This window comes from Sminthopsis crassicaudata, chromosome 3 (genome assembly GCF_048593235.1).
Source record: "Sminthopsis crassicaudata isolate SCR6 chromosome 3, ASM4859323v1, whole genome shotgun sequence".
NCBI classification, from domain to species: domain Eukaryota; kingdom Metazoa; phylum Chordata; class Mammalia; order Dasyuromorphia; family Dasyuridae; genus Sminthopsis; species Sminthopsis crassicaudata.
The window spans coordinates 37,516,201-37,530,783 of NC_133619.1; the positions used below are offsets into that span (position 1 = coordinate 37,516,201).

The following is a 14,583-nucleotide window of genomic DNA, read 5'->3' on the forward strand; positions in this document are numbered from 1 at the left end:
CCTCTGACTTGTGTGTCTGTATTGAAGTGAGCATGAGCCTCTCAATCATTTTATTTAAAAGTAGAGAGACTCCTACAATCAAGATGCATTAACTGTCACTTCAAGGATCATTGAATATCATCTGCAAAGTCACACTACTTGGATAATTTCTACAGGACTATCATTGGTCCTCTTTGAGAATGAAGGATGAGGAACAACACAATCTCATAGCACTGATTCTCTATACTTCCACCTCTCAGTGTTGGGCAATGCTTTCGTGGTGGCCCTTGTCAGAGGTACACGAATGACTTACTCATCTTCATGGAAGCATTTGCTCACCTGGCACCTGTAGTTTTCTGAAAATAACATGGGTAGGATACATCATAATAATTCAACAGTCAACAACCATTTATTAAGTACCTAGTTTGTAACAGGCACTATGCTAGGCATTGGATATAGGAAGGCAAAAATGAATAACAACTGGGGCTCATGGAGTCTGTGTTTTATGGCAGAAGTGGCACCATGCTAGAAGTCAGAAAGACTTACCTTCATGAGTCCAAATCTGGCCTTGGATACTTCCTAGCTGGGTGACCCTGAGGAAGTTATTTGTCTGTTTGCCTCAGTTTCCTCATCTGTAATATGAGCTGCAGAAGGAAATGGAAAACTACTTTGTCAAGCATCTTTGCTAAGAAAGTCCCAAACAGGGTCACAAAGAGTCAGACAACTGAAACAATTCAACAACAAATAAAGAATAAATTACATATATTACATATATATATATATATATATATATATATATATATATATATATGTGTGTGTGTGTGTGTGTGTGTGTGTGTGTGTGTGTGTGTGTGTGTGTATGGTAAAGGATGGTGGGGGAGCAGTGTAAACGTTTTAAGTTTTGCAAAGACAATTTCCATGTTATAGGGAGCTCCTGCTAAGAAAATTCATTCCACCAAAGCAAATTAGCAGCTTTCTGCTATTCATATTCTTAGAGGTGTCTGTAGTACTGAGAAGCTGATGACTTGCCCAGGATCACACAGTCAGTATCAGAGGTAGTTAGTGAAACCCTGCCCTTCAGGCTCCAAGACCACCTCTCCTTCTTTGTTCTAAGCAGCTTCTCATTTGGCCATTAAACCCTGGGAGGAGTTACTATTCCCATTTTCTAGGTGAAGAAAGTAAAGGTCAGAAAGGAGAAGGGATTTGCTCAAATTAATAGCTGGCAAAGGTTCTCTTGATTCTAAGTTGAGGAATCTTTTCCCATTGTACCACCCTGCCCTCTCCAGGGACATGCTATTGCTGTTTAGTCATTTCAGTCATGCCCAACTCTTCCTTACCCCATTTGGGATTTTCTTGGTAAAAGATACTCTAATGGCTTGCCATTTTCTTTATTTTACAGGTGAGGAAACTGAGGCAGACAGGGTTAAATAATTTGCCCAGGGTCACACTCATGAAAATGAGTCTTCCCAACTTGAGGTGTGGCACTCTAGACATAGAGTGACTGTACTAGATGCCTACACCACCAGCTGCCTGATGATCATTACTCACTACAGTTTTGAAAGGAACTATTTTTATAAATTTTATTGTCTTGTTATTCTCATTTTCAGAATTAACATAAGGTACATGGTAGTTTCAAGTAATTAACAAATGGATTTATGTAGAAACAAGTGGTGGAGAAGATAGCATGTTGAATTTGGACTCAGGAAGATCAGGGTTTGAATATCGCTTCTTGAAATTCACTTTGTGATCATAGGGAAATTAATTGATCTATCTGAACCTGCCTCCTCACCTTAAAATCTGAAATGATATTTATGATTTATTTACATTTCCTTCTACCTGCAGGCTCAAGTGAGAATATATATATAAAGATAGAATACCTGACAGGTAGATAAGTAATAAATGAATCAATAATTGTCTTTTATATTTGGATGATACTAATCAACATGATGTAAGCCACAAAGCACAGTTAAGAAATCTCATAGCTCATATTGTGCATGTCTCATCCATAGTTTATAGAAGAAAGATACAAGGATAATAAGAAGAAAGGACCCTGGGCACTAAGGTAGGTGTTAGTATTTTCACTGGTGTTAAAAAGTATTCCATGCAGATTTGCAGATTACAATAACAAGAAGAGCTCTTGCAACCAAACTGAGAAAGGAAGATATACACGCTGGGTACATCATTTGACCTAGTAAAATCAAGGAGCTAGAGATGAACATGAAGATGAAAAGTAACTATATAGGGCTAACTTCTGCCTAAGAGGAAAGCAAGGACTATGTTGATGCATGTCAATCACTGAATAATTAGAGCAAACAACAATAAACGGTAAATCTTCTCAGAGCTAGGAAAATGTAGCATTCTAAAGAAACAGATTGGGACATGGCTTCAGGTGCTATAGATTAAGGGACATAATGTGTTATGATGAGGAGTGATATAACAGCCGGTTTATATACATAGCTGCTTGCTGGAGGGACACAAAGCTAAAAAGTGAATTTAAGTATATTCAATGACCCTGGTATTCCTTTATGCTGTATTTTCTATCCTGTACCCTCACCATACTTAACAAAGGGAGACCACAGTTAGAACATAGGTGTGAGAGGTAACATCTTGCCTAATTGGTATCTGAAATCCGAGAAAGATTGGAGCCTTGCCTGAAAGCCAAGGAATCTGACAATTAGGAGACAAATGCATTGGTACCATTTCTAAAAGGGTGACAAAGGTGGAAGTATGAGTCATCAATATCTATTAATGTAACTCTGCTCTAGTTTAGTAGATCACATAGGGATAGGTACTAATGGTGTTGGCCAAGGAGTTCAGAAATGTATAAGAAAGATGACAACTCATAGTAGAATCTAAATGATTTTGAGGTGCTAATTAGAATTCCCAGCAGGAGTTGAAGACCACCTGGTTAGTAATGGTGTGATTTTGAAACAATAGTCCCAAGTTAACCCCTGGTGAACCACATTGATTCATTCTCAGATGTGGTCATACATTGTATATGTAAATACCCTTTATACTAGGTATGAAGAGGTATTAAATTTTTTTCCTAAATAACCTGACAATCAAATGTAAAATAAGTTCTTCAATGAACCTGATTGAATTTCAATGTTTTAGCAAACTAGCTTACTTTAAAATCATTGAGAGAGCCTGTTATGGTGGAAGATTCCAGTTCATAAGTTCCCATTTATCCTTTTCCTTGGGCAAGTTGGAAAGGGTAGTAAGGTAGGAAAGGGATTTCTCTTTCCCCCACTCTCCCATTGGCAATGACATCAATACCAGCATCAAGCAGAGGGCCAACCTGTGGAGTCAAAGTGAACTTAATAAATAGTAATAGTGAGAGACAAGAAAAAGAATGGGTCTGGAATTCAAATTCTGCTTGAGGGATGCCAGATCCCAGAAACAAGATTTATTCTTCCTAGTCCTTAGACTAGGAAGTGTGAGTTCTGTTTTAACTTCAGCTGAGCCAATAGCTGGTCTTAGAGGAGACTAGCCACGAAGGGCCCAGTAGTGGACTGAAATCCAGCAAAGATTGAGGAATTCAATTCAGTGGGAACAATATAAAGACTCTTACATTCCTTTTGAGTATTCTCCTCTATTCTGCTCCTATTACTGACACTGTGTGTACTTGTGGGAGAGTATTTCCTCAGTTTATGGAGAAGATATTTTATTATTATGTTATTCTAATAAATAACTTTGCCTTGTCTAACTGGGGACCTTGGCTAACTCAGATAATAGAAAATAAGAGGGATTTGTGACCTAGTTTTAGGAGTATGGAAACACAGAGTACCTTGAACCTGGGGTGGTCATTTCCTAGAAGACCCAACTTTTGACTGTTAGTTGGAATAAGAGTAGCTCAGAGTAAGTACTACAAAAATAAAGTTTCTTAATAAAATGTCAGGTAAAGAACATATAAGGAAATACTAGAGTATTAGGAGAAAGTTTGAATGACTTTTCTTGTAATAGCTTTGTTGAACTTGAGCTCTTGAAGTTAAGGAATTTTCAAATTGGAATATATTGCATAAAGTGGCAAATGATGAAAAATGGTGATGATAACTGGATTTTTAACAATTTGCATTGCAAAACACTTTATAGGCATTATTTTATATGTATCCCACAGTAATTCTATGAAGTAAGTATTGTGTGTGTGTGTGTGAAGCATACCTTCATGTATAAGGTGTCACTCTTGGAGTCAAGAAGAGCTGTATTCAGAGCTCACCCTTATTATTCATGTGACCATAGGCAAGTTCAAAGGGAACTATAATCCTCAACACACTAGACACTCATTGAGATCTTAAAACCTTTTCTGACCACAGGTTTTTAATTCAGTCTTAGTGATGGTTACTATTTACCTAGTGCTTTAAGGTATATAAAGTATTTGATAATTATATTTGAATTCATTTGATCTGAAGGAAATACTATCATCATGCTTACTTTACAGATGAGGAAAATGGAGTTTAGAGAATAAGTGACTTGTCTTGCTCACACAACTTTATCAGATGCAGGATTTAACTTAGTTTTGCTGACTCCAATTTCTAAACTTTATCCACTGAGCCACCTAGCTCCCTTGTTTTCTCAATTTCATAGTAGGCAAGTCCATGAGGAAGACACACAATAAAAAAAAAGGATAACCAACTTTATTGTAATTCTCCTACTCTATAACCTAAAGGACACCTGTTGCTCTTATGTCCTGAATTTATTTGTATTGTCCTTTTCTGACTTAAGAAGTTTGATGAGTCATTATAAAAGGCTATTTTAATATAATGGATACATTCATGTAGGCTTCCTGGAGTTTCTCCTGAATTTTGAAATCTTTAACAGTCAATGTACCATGAAATTTCTTGCTTGATACCAACTGAGTTAAAGCCTCTGCTACTGGACTATGGAAAGTCTTCAAAGATGTCACTTCAAAGGTCCTACAGTTTCCATGGGACAAATGTCCTCATTTCTATGGCAACATCTCATTCTGTTTACAATCCTAAAGTAGCCATCCCTTCTAATGACAACTGATGGCAGAACCTTCTTTCTTTCTTTGCTGGTGCTTTCCTTCCAGTTAGAAACACTTCTTGAAGAGTTGCCTACTGAATGTCCGTTGTGATGTAAGAAAGATGATAGTAATTTAATTTTTAAAAAATATTGTACATATTTTTCACTGCTGCTGGCAAACTGAAATGGAAAAGACATTATTATGTTAGCTGGAGGCTAATAAGGGCTTGTGTTTCCAGGATTAAAACAACATAGTCAGCAAAAAGACATAGAAGCATGAGTGCTAAAAAAAGAAGTGGGAGTAGGATGAGAGAGGGGCATTTTTAACTTTGGAAAGTTACCCCAAATTGCAAAGTAACTCAGATAATTTGGATTTCCTGGTCATTATTTACTTTGTTTTATAGACATGTTTTTGGCTTGTTGTTTGTTTGTTTTTGCAGTTAATAACATATAACCATTATTTATCCATTTTATCCTGGATATGTTTATTTGGATGAGGGCTACCCACTAGTCAATTCTAATTTCAGTCTGATAGATACCTATTACAGCTCTGCTGCTGCCATAGCACCTAGGGATCTGATCCAATCCAACAAGCCATTATTACCTTCTCCTATGAACCAAGCATTGTAGTAAGTGCTAAAGATACAAAGAAGAAAAAAAAATAACAGCAGAGAAAACAATTTTGTCCTCAAAGGGCTTGTATTTGATTTAAAGTAATAGAATACCAAGCCCATAGTGAGTGCTCTATAAAGACTTTTGGTTGGTTAAAGTAGGTTTGGGTTTTGTACATTTTTAAAACAAACTCATAACAGTTAAAATTCTAATCATTATATCTATGACCAGGAACTTACCTGTTAGTTATTTAGCCAGAAGCATGGTGCTCAAGTGGAAAGATCACTAACTAGGTGGCACTAGGCCTGGACCTAATGCTAGCAATTTCCAAGTGGCCTGTGGATGAATGGAGCAGGTTAACTCCTAAATGAATAATCTGTTAGAGTAATAGAAGACCTTAGGCGTCATCTAATGCAAAATGCTCCCATTCCAGATAATTAAAAGGATGATAAAACGTCCTGATAAGTGAGCTGGCTTGCTGAAGGCCAATCAGAGATATTGGCAGGCCAGAGACTCTACTGGAAGTTTCCCCATCTCTCCCTTTCTTTTCCAGGATATTCATCTGTCTATACTTTCTGGGGAATAAGCATACATATGAAGATAGAAGGCACAATTAATTTAGAGACAGAAGCAAATAAGATGCAAATACAGAAGAGACCAGTACACAAGACTCATAGACACAAGAACTCAAGAATACAAGATGAAATCTCAGTAAGTTGTCCTTCCTTGAAGATCTTTGGGCAGAAGACAAAATGTTACTTTCTTGATGTGTTTTGATGAGTATTCCTTTCATATATGTGTTGGACTCGATGACTGCTCACCAGTTCTAAAATTCTGTGATTCTATGAAATTCAAATATCAAACAAGATCTACCAAGAGTTCCCTCTAATGAAGGGCTATTGAGGCTATTTCCTAATTCTCCTTCTCCTCCTTCTTTTACCACAACTTGAATTCTGCTCCCAGGGATCTTGGCTTTTGATGGGTAAACTCCCATTTTCTCTTGGTCAGTTCCAGTTATCTTGCTATTTCCTGGCCATATCCAAGCTTTCCCACCTTTACTTTTTTCTCTCCAAAGTCCCCCCTATACTCACTGTTTTCCCATTTTAGCTCCCCTATATGTGTAGTAAGGTCCTTGGGGCAAGAACTTTCACTATGTATTTAGATCTTTACTACTCACATAGTAAATGATTGTTCCATTCATTTATTGTTTCAGTTCACTAAAATTTAGAGAGCATCAAAAGCACATGTACTTCTTCAATACTACCAAATGAGCCTTCCTCCAGCCCCTGCCCTTACCCGGATTACACATCAGGTAAGGTTCTTGTTTGTCTTAAGCTTAACCTACTACTTGGTCTGGAGTGGAAGGGGGAGGAAGGGAGGCCATTTTCTGTATGTCTTAGATTTCAAAATTGCTATGGTTACCTTATTATACTTATATTGGATCTCCACCTTCTGCTTTCAGGTCCTGTATACTCCTCCTTCCAGAGGCAAATTAAGTAACCATACTCAGAGAATATCAATGAATATCAAAATGGATACTGTCCTTGACCCTCTCCAATAGCATTTTCTGTTGAAGTTTTAATGAGGATATAGAGCAAGATAACTTTAAAACTGTAAGAGACAGTTTACTTACTTGTATTACATTTTATTTTATATTTATTTCACATTTTACAAGTAGAAACAAAATGAGAAATAACCTGATTTGTCCCAAAGCATACAGCCAGTTAATGGCAGTTAGATCTAGAACCTACTCTGTTCTCTCTTGATTTTTATCCATACCATTATGCATGTTTATCTGATTTAGATGATTTAATATTGGGAGGGATAGCTAATATGTTGGATAACATAATTAAGAATGCTGTACCTTGAGAAGCTATAATGATGGAGTGAACTAACCAAATGAAATTTAATTGTGGGGAAAACAAAGACCTTTATTTAGATTATAAACATACTTGCAGAAGAACAAGATGGGGAAGATCTAAGCTTTTTGATTAGCTGTAAGTCTAATATGAGCCAGTGGTCTAAAAAATTGGGGAGAAAAAAAGCTGATGTACTGATGCATAAACTACAATAGTAGAAATACAGAGCACCAAGTGAGGATTCCCAGAATAGTCCTACTGTATTTTTCAGGGCTCAGACCCCACCTAGAGTGGTATGTCCTATTAAAGAAAATAATGTGAAACAAGAGAATATATAAAGGGAAATAAAGGTGATGCTAGCAATCTCTCCTTATACTCTTACTGTCTTTTGCTTCTGTTTGCTACTTCCATGCAACTAATCCCAACCATTCCTGGACAGTTACTATTCCCTAGGCTCTTACCTCCTATCCTGCAATTACACGTTATGCCTGCAGGTACAAGGTCTCCCTCTAATTAGTCACATACTCCATTAAGTTTTTCCATTTTGATCCATATATTTCTATATAGGTAATAATCATAAGAAGTAGCATTTATGTAGGCCTTTATTAAGTATGCAAAGCCTTGCAAAATCCCATTATATTGTGAGGTCCTTAAGAGGGAAGATTTTTTTTTTAATCTCTAGCAATTAGCAGTGTCTAGCACATAACAGGTACTAAATAAATGTTTGTTGACTGAATACTTGTTAACTATACATATACCATTTAACTTGATTTTCATAATTGAAAGAGATACTCTTGTTATTCCCATTTTACAAATGATGAAAATGAATTTACAAAAGACTAAGTGATATGATCACACTGCTAGAGAGTGTGAGAGGTAGAATTTGAACTCTGGTCTTTCTTCTTCTGAATCTAGGGACCTTATTCATTGCACCACTTAGCAGCATCATAAAAGTCAAAGGGCTTCTTCACCACAAAATTTATGTAGTATACTCCTTTTAAAGAAGCTATAGTCTTAATTTTTAGATGAAGAAATTAAAACCATTTCTAGTCATATGAGAAGGTGTTCTAAATCATTATTGATCAGAGAAATACAAATTATGTATGAGGTACCACTATACACCTCTCAGATTGGCTAAGATGACAGGAAAAGATAATGATGAATGTTGGAGGGAATGTGGGAAAAATGGGACACTGATACATTGTTGGTGGAGTTGGGAACAAATCCAGCCATTCTGGAGAACACTTTGGAACTATGCTCAAAAAGCCATCAAATTGTGCTTATATCCAGCAAATGTCTCCATTGGGCTTGTATTCCAAAGAGATCTTAAAGGAGAAAAAGGGACCCACATGTGCAAAAATGTTTGTAGCAATCCTTTTTGTAGTGGCAAGACAATAGAAACTGAGTGGATACTCATCAGTTGAAGAATGGCTGAAATAAGTTATGGTAAATGAATGTTAATGGGATATTATTGTTCTGTAAAAAAACAATCAGCAGGATGATTTCAGAAAGGCCTGGAGAGACTTGCATGAACTGATGCTGAGTGAAATGAGCAGAACCAGAAGATCATTATACATGGCAACAGCAACATTATACAATGATCAATTCTAAAGGACATGACTCTTTCCAACAATGAGATGATTGACACCAGTTTCAATGATGTCATGATGAAGAGAGCCATCTATACCAAGAGAGAGGATTGTGGGAACTGAGTGTGGATCATCACATAACACTCTGACTCTTTTTCTTGTGGTTCAATTGCATTTCATTTTCTTATTCATTTTCTTTCCTTTTTGATCTGATTTTTCTTTTGCAGTAAGATAATTCTATAAATATGTTTACATATATTGGATTTAACATTTTAACATGTTTAACATATATTGCATTACTTGCCATCTAGGAGACGGGATGAAGGGAAAGAGGAAAATTTGGAACACAAGGCTATGCAAGGGTCAATGTTGAAAAAGTATCCATCCAAATGTTTTGAAAATAAAAAGCTTTAATTAAAAAAAGAAGTTATACTCTTCCACCACTATATTTGAACTATGATTCCTAACTTGAGAAGTCTTGTCAAGTCTACCTGTGAAGTGAGATTTACCTCCTTGCATTGAGGTCTCTAATGCTCTTGGCTCATCACTCATTCCCATGTTGCTGTTCATTAATGTATAGTCAAGTAAGGAAGTGAATTATTTCTTCTCCTCCATCCAGTCATCATCTCCTCTGAAACATCAAGATGATTTTTTTTTATCTAGCATCTTTTTCTAGCCTCAATTATTCCAGGGCTATGGATATGTCTTTTCCCCTTCTGTGTCATACCTGCTACCTTCTATGGTATCTGACTTAGGATGCTTATCTATGTGGTATGGTGGATAGAGCATCAGGTCTGATGTTAGGAAAACCTGAGTTCAAAATGACCTGGGATATTTATTATTGTGTGATCCTGAGTAAGTCATTTATTCCTCTTTGCCTCAGTTTCCTCATTTATAAAATGAGCTGAAGAAGAAAATGTTTTCTCCCTCTTGTTATCAATTTCCAACTCTTCAGATCAGATTAACAAGACTCTTGGCAGATCTAATCTTCTCTCTAGCCCTCATTAAATGTATTATATGTCTGGCTTAAATCATAGTCCAGAAAGCCAAGCCAACTTTTCACTGTACAAATTTTTCATTTATCTTCCTATCGCCAATCACTACCATACATATAAACAACCAACTGTATCTTCCACCTAAAGTCTTCTGTTTTCTTTCTAAAAGATTTAATACTGTCAGGATATTGTTTCTTTTTTTAAAAACTTTATTTTTCTTTTGAAAAACTTCTACTGATGGGAAAATACAAGAGTGAGTCTCTTTGTACACTTTTTTTTTCTGTGCTAGTACTTCCTTGGCAACAAACCAGAGTAGTTTGCACCATTTCAAATGTTATCTTCAACACAGTCATTTTTGGAAGAGAATCATATATACAATAATAGCAAACATTTAAGGTTACCAAACCATTTGGCATATGTTATCTCATTTGATCTTTTTTGAGAGAGTTGCTATTATTCTCCCCAATTTATAGATGAGGAAACCGAGGCTAAGAGAGGTTCGGAGATTTATCTAGACTCACATACTAGTAAATGTCTGAGACAAGATGCATATTTAGCCTAACTCCAAGTCCAGAATCTTCCTCCTTCCCCAGAGCTGGCTGCATATAGATCTGAATTCTGGATGAAGTTGGGATTTTTGTAAATTAACAAGAATTTAGTCTGGGCATTTTTTTCAGGGATTCTGAGATAGCTGGTGGTACAGTAGATAGCTTGATCTGGGGATAGGAAAAATGTGAGTTCAAATCTAGCCTCAAATACTTTCTAGCTATGTTACCCCAGGCAAATCACAGTCTCTGTTTGCCTCAGTTTTCTCAGCTGTACAATGGAAGAAATATTATTATCCATACCTCATGATTATTGTGAAGATAAAATGAAATAATATTTGCAAACTGCTTAGCACAGTGCTTGGCACATAATAGATACTATATAAGCTTATTCCCTTTCCCCTCACCTACTCCTCCATATTTGTTGGAATATTCTCCCTCCTTAGCTCTGTTTCCGGGTTTCCTTTAAGTTCCAGCTAAAATTCCATCTTCTCTTGAAAGCTTTTCTCAGTACCTCTTAGTACTCGTACCTCACCTCTGCTGATTATTATTAATATTATTATTATTATTATTATTATTATTATGGCTTTTTATTTACAAATCATATGTATGTGTGATTTTTCAATATTGACCTTTGCAAAACCTTCTATGCCCACTTTTCCCCTTCTCCCCCCACCCCTTCTTCTAGATAGCAGGTAGTCTCATACATGTTAAATATGTTAAAGTATATATGTCAAACACAATATACATATAATATACATATATAATATACATATATAATATACATCTTGTTGCACAAGAGAAATCTAAAAATTGGATCTAAAAAAAAAACCTGAGAAGGAAAACAAAAATTCTGCTGATTATTTCTAATTCATCTTGTTCATACATAGTTTTCCTGTTGTCTTTCCCATTAGGCTGGAGGACAAGTACTTTACCCCTTCTTTCTTCATAACCCCAGGTTCCTGGTATACAGTTGGTGCTTAGTAAATGTTTATTGGTTGATTGCTTTATAATCCACATCAGACACTCTACTAAATTGTCATTAAAAGACAAAAAACAAAAAACAAAAAACAATCCCTGGTTTCAACTTGCTTTCATTTTAAAAAAGAAAAGAAAAAAGCATTTTAGTTGAACCAAGTCTCAGTATGTTGAAAGAATTAGTAGTTTCTTCCTTCTCTTTCTTAATACTCATAGGGTCTTTTTAAAAATGAGGACAGTTGGGGCTTAAAAGAACAACTTCCTATAACATCCTTGAGGTGTCCCTTAACTTTAAGTTCATTCCTCACTCATTTGCCTGATTGAAATATCTTCTTGACAGAAATCAACAGAAAGAGACCAGGATTCCCCCCTTCCTACTACCCTCAGGAACTGGCTTATGGCCAAGTAGGACTCCTTGACCTTCAAAGAGGGGAGGGAGAGGGATCATTAACAGTCACATAAAAATGTCAAAATTAACATCTCCATTTGACAAATCTCAGCTTATAAAAATGTGTCAGTCTGGTTTAATTATATTCCAAATCTCATTCTCATCCTATGCAGGGCTTAAAGAAGACATGGATTTCTATTCTTAATGGGATAAAAATGGATGTGGTGGGATGCTACAGTGCAGAAAATATCATTGTAACCTCAAAAGTGAAGTGTCCTGAAACCAGTAGTGGATTAATGATAGTAAAGGAATGAGCACATGATCTGGAAAATAATTGGCTCCCAGTGGAATATCAGTCCTGGTTGGGGCAATAAGTCTGCTCCCAAAAATAATTTTCATTTCTCTAAAGTAGAGCTGAATAACCTATGTTGGTTTTTTTCTAAGCATGTTTATCACAGCAAAATAAATAAATAAATAAATAAGGATTGGTCATGTGAGCTTAGTTTTGAGATTGGGAGGAAGGGAATGTGCAGAGAGGGGAGTAGGAGGGAGGATGGAAGGAATTGTTGCTAGTTACCCAAATTGTCATTGCATCAACTTACGCATTAAGAAAATGTTTCAAGAACAGACTTCCCAAATCCTTCTCCATCCCAAAACTTACCATCCCAAATTTATAAAGATTATAATTAAATATATAGAGATTAGCCTTATAATTTCATTAATAAGGAACTCCCCAATGAGAAAAATACTTCTACCAATGCAGATGGGTACTTTCTCTGCAGCTCACAGACTTCTTGAGTTGTCTAGAGCACTTGAGAGACTCCCTCAGAATCTCACAGTCACATGTTAAAGGCAAAATATGTTAAAGGCAGAACAGAAGCTTTGGTGTTCCTTACCCTGGGACCAGTTTTCAATCTACTAGGCCTGACTCCCTTTTGCAATATAAACTCATGTGATGTTTTAAATTTTGTAAAGTGGTTTACTTTAAGTTGTTAAGTTTTTCCAATCTGTCTGAATCTTCATGCTCCATTTGCAAAGAAACTGGAGTTATTTTCTATTTTTCCCCCTGTCATTTTACAGATGAAGAAACTGAGGCAAATAGAATTAAGTGATTTGCCAGGGTCACACAGCTAGTAAGTGTCTGAAGCTGGATTTGAACTGAAGTTTTCTTAACTCTAGGCTCAGCACTTTTCCAGTATACCAGCTAGCTGTCTAGCTGTATAAATGATTGCTCATGAAAAATAGTAAATTAGCTTTACTTCCAGAGGCAAAACCAAGATGGCAGAGTAGAGAAAGTATTCACCTAAACTCTCCCTCTCCAAACAACTTCAAATGTTTAAATCAAAGTCTGGAGTGATAGAGGCAAGAAGGTGTCTTCCAACCCAAGATAAATTAAGAGGACAAAAGGAGAGACCTGTGATATAGAGGTGGGAAACTAGACTGAAGCTCATGTGGCTGAAACACCAGTGGTGGGGCCAGTTAGTGGCTACAGAAGCAGGAGCAACCTTGGGAGCTCTCAAGCCAGAGACAGCAAGGGAATCTAGCAAATGGTCAGAAAAAAATTACAGGGGACTCCTATGCTAGCACTGGATGCTGACCCAGGCACTGATTGGCAACTCCATCATCTATACCTGCTTCTGAGTCATAGTTCATGGGCAGAAAAAAGCATTTTCATTCAGGAGAAAATGGAAGCCCTGTTGTTTTTGATCCCAAAGGATCAGGAACCTTAAGGAATAGTATTGATTTTAATCCCAAGGGAACAGGGGTGCTTCCTGCTTGAAAACCAGAATACAGACCAAGATAGCCATGACTACACTTCTTAATAGATCATATTACCTTGGAAGTACTGAAAATTTTCAACCCCGCAGAACTAGCTCTGAAAACAGTAGTGGAACAAATATCTGAAACCTGAAAAATAACCCCTCTGTACCCACCATACCACTAAAAGAGCATAACTTTAACATAAAGTCTAAAATCAAAAACAAGAAAATCAACAGTGAAATAAGAACCAGACTATAAAAATCACTATAATGATAGAGAAGATAAAGACATAAGCTCAGAAGAAGACAATGAAGTCAAAATAGCTACAAGCATAGCCTTTAAAGAACTGGACACAAGCCCAACAAAAATTTCTACAAGAGCTAAAAAGTTATTTTCAAAATCAAATAAGAGTGCTAGAGAAAAATAAGATAAAGATATGTAAACAAAGAAAGGAAATTAAGAAAAGGCAATTTGCAGATTGGTAGAAGAGATGGAACAAATACTGAAGAAAATAGTAGTTTAAAAACAGAATTGTTTAAGTAGAAAAATAATTACAAAAGTTTACTAAGGAAAATAATTATTTAAAATTAATGGAAGCTAATGACTCCATGAAACATCAAAATAAATTCAAAAGAATAAAAAATAGGAAATATGCAAAATATTTCACAAGAAAAATCCTGATCTGGAAAATAGATAAAGGAAAGATAATTTAAGAACTATTGGATTCCCTAAGAGCTGTGGTCAAAGAGTCCAGGCATCATATTTCAAGAAATTATCAAGGAAAACTTCCCCAATGTCCTAAGATAATAGTGAAAAATGGAAATTGAAAGAATCTACCTATTACCACCTGAAAGAATCCTCAAATGAAAATTCTGAGGAATATTATAGCCAGAA

At 36.1% G+C, this 14,583-nt stretch overlaps 1 long non-coding RNA gene across 2 annotated transcripts; it reads left to right on the forward strand.

Moving 5' to 3' along the window:
- The first annotated feature begins 4,974 nt into the window (after positions 1–4,974).
- LOC141564812 (uncharacterized) lies at positions 4,975–12,378 on the forward strand. 2 transcript variants are annotated; one of them, XR_012488737.1, is made up of 5 exons: positions 4,975–5,075; positions 6,128–6,285; positions 6,788–6,886; positions 7,037–7,187; positions 12,102–12,378. It is a non-coding gene; the product is annotated as an uncharacterized LOC141564812 (long non-coding RNA). The 2 variants fall into 2 exon arrangements; XR_012488736.1 differs by lacking the exon at positions 12,102–12,378 and having other exon boundaries at positions 7,037–7,731.
- The last annotated feature ends 2,205 nt before the right edge of the window (positions 12,379–14,583 follow it).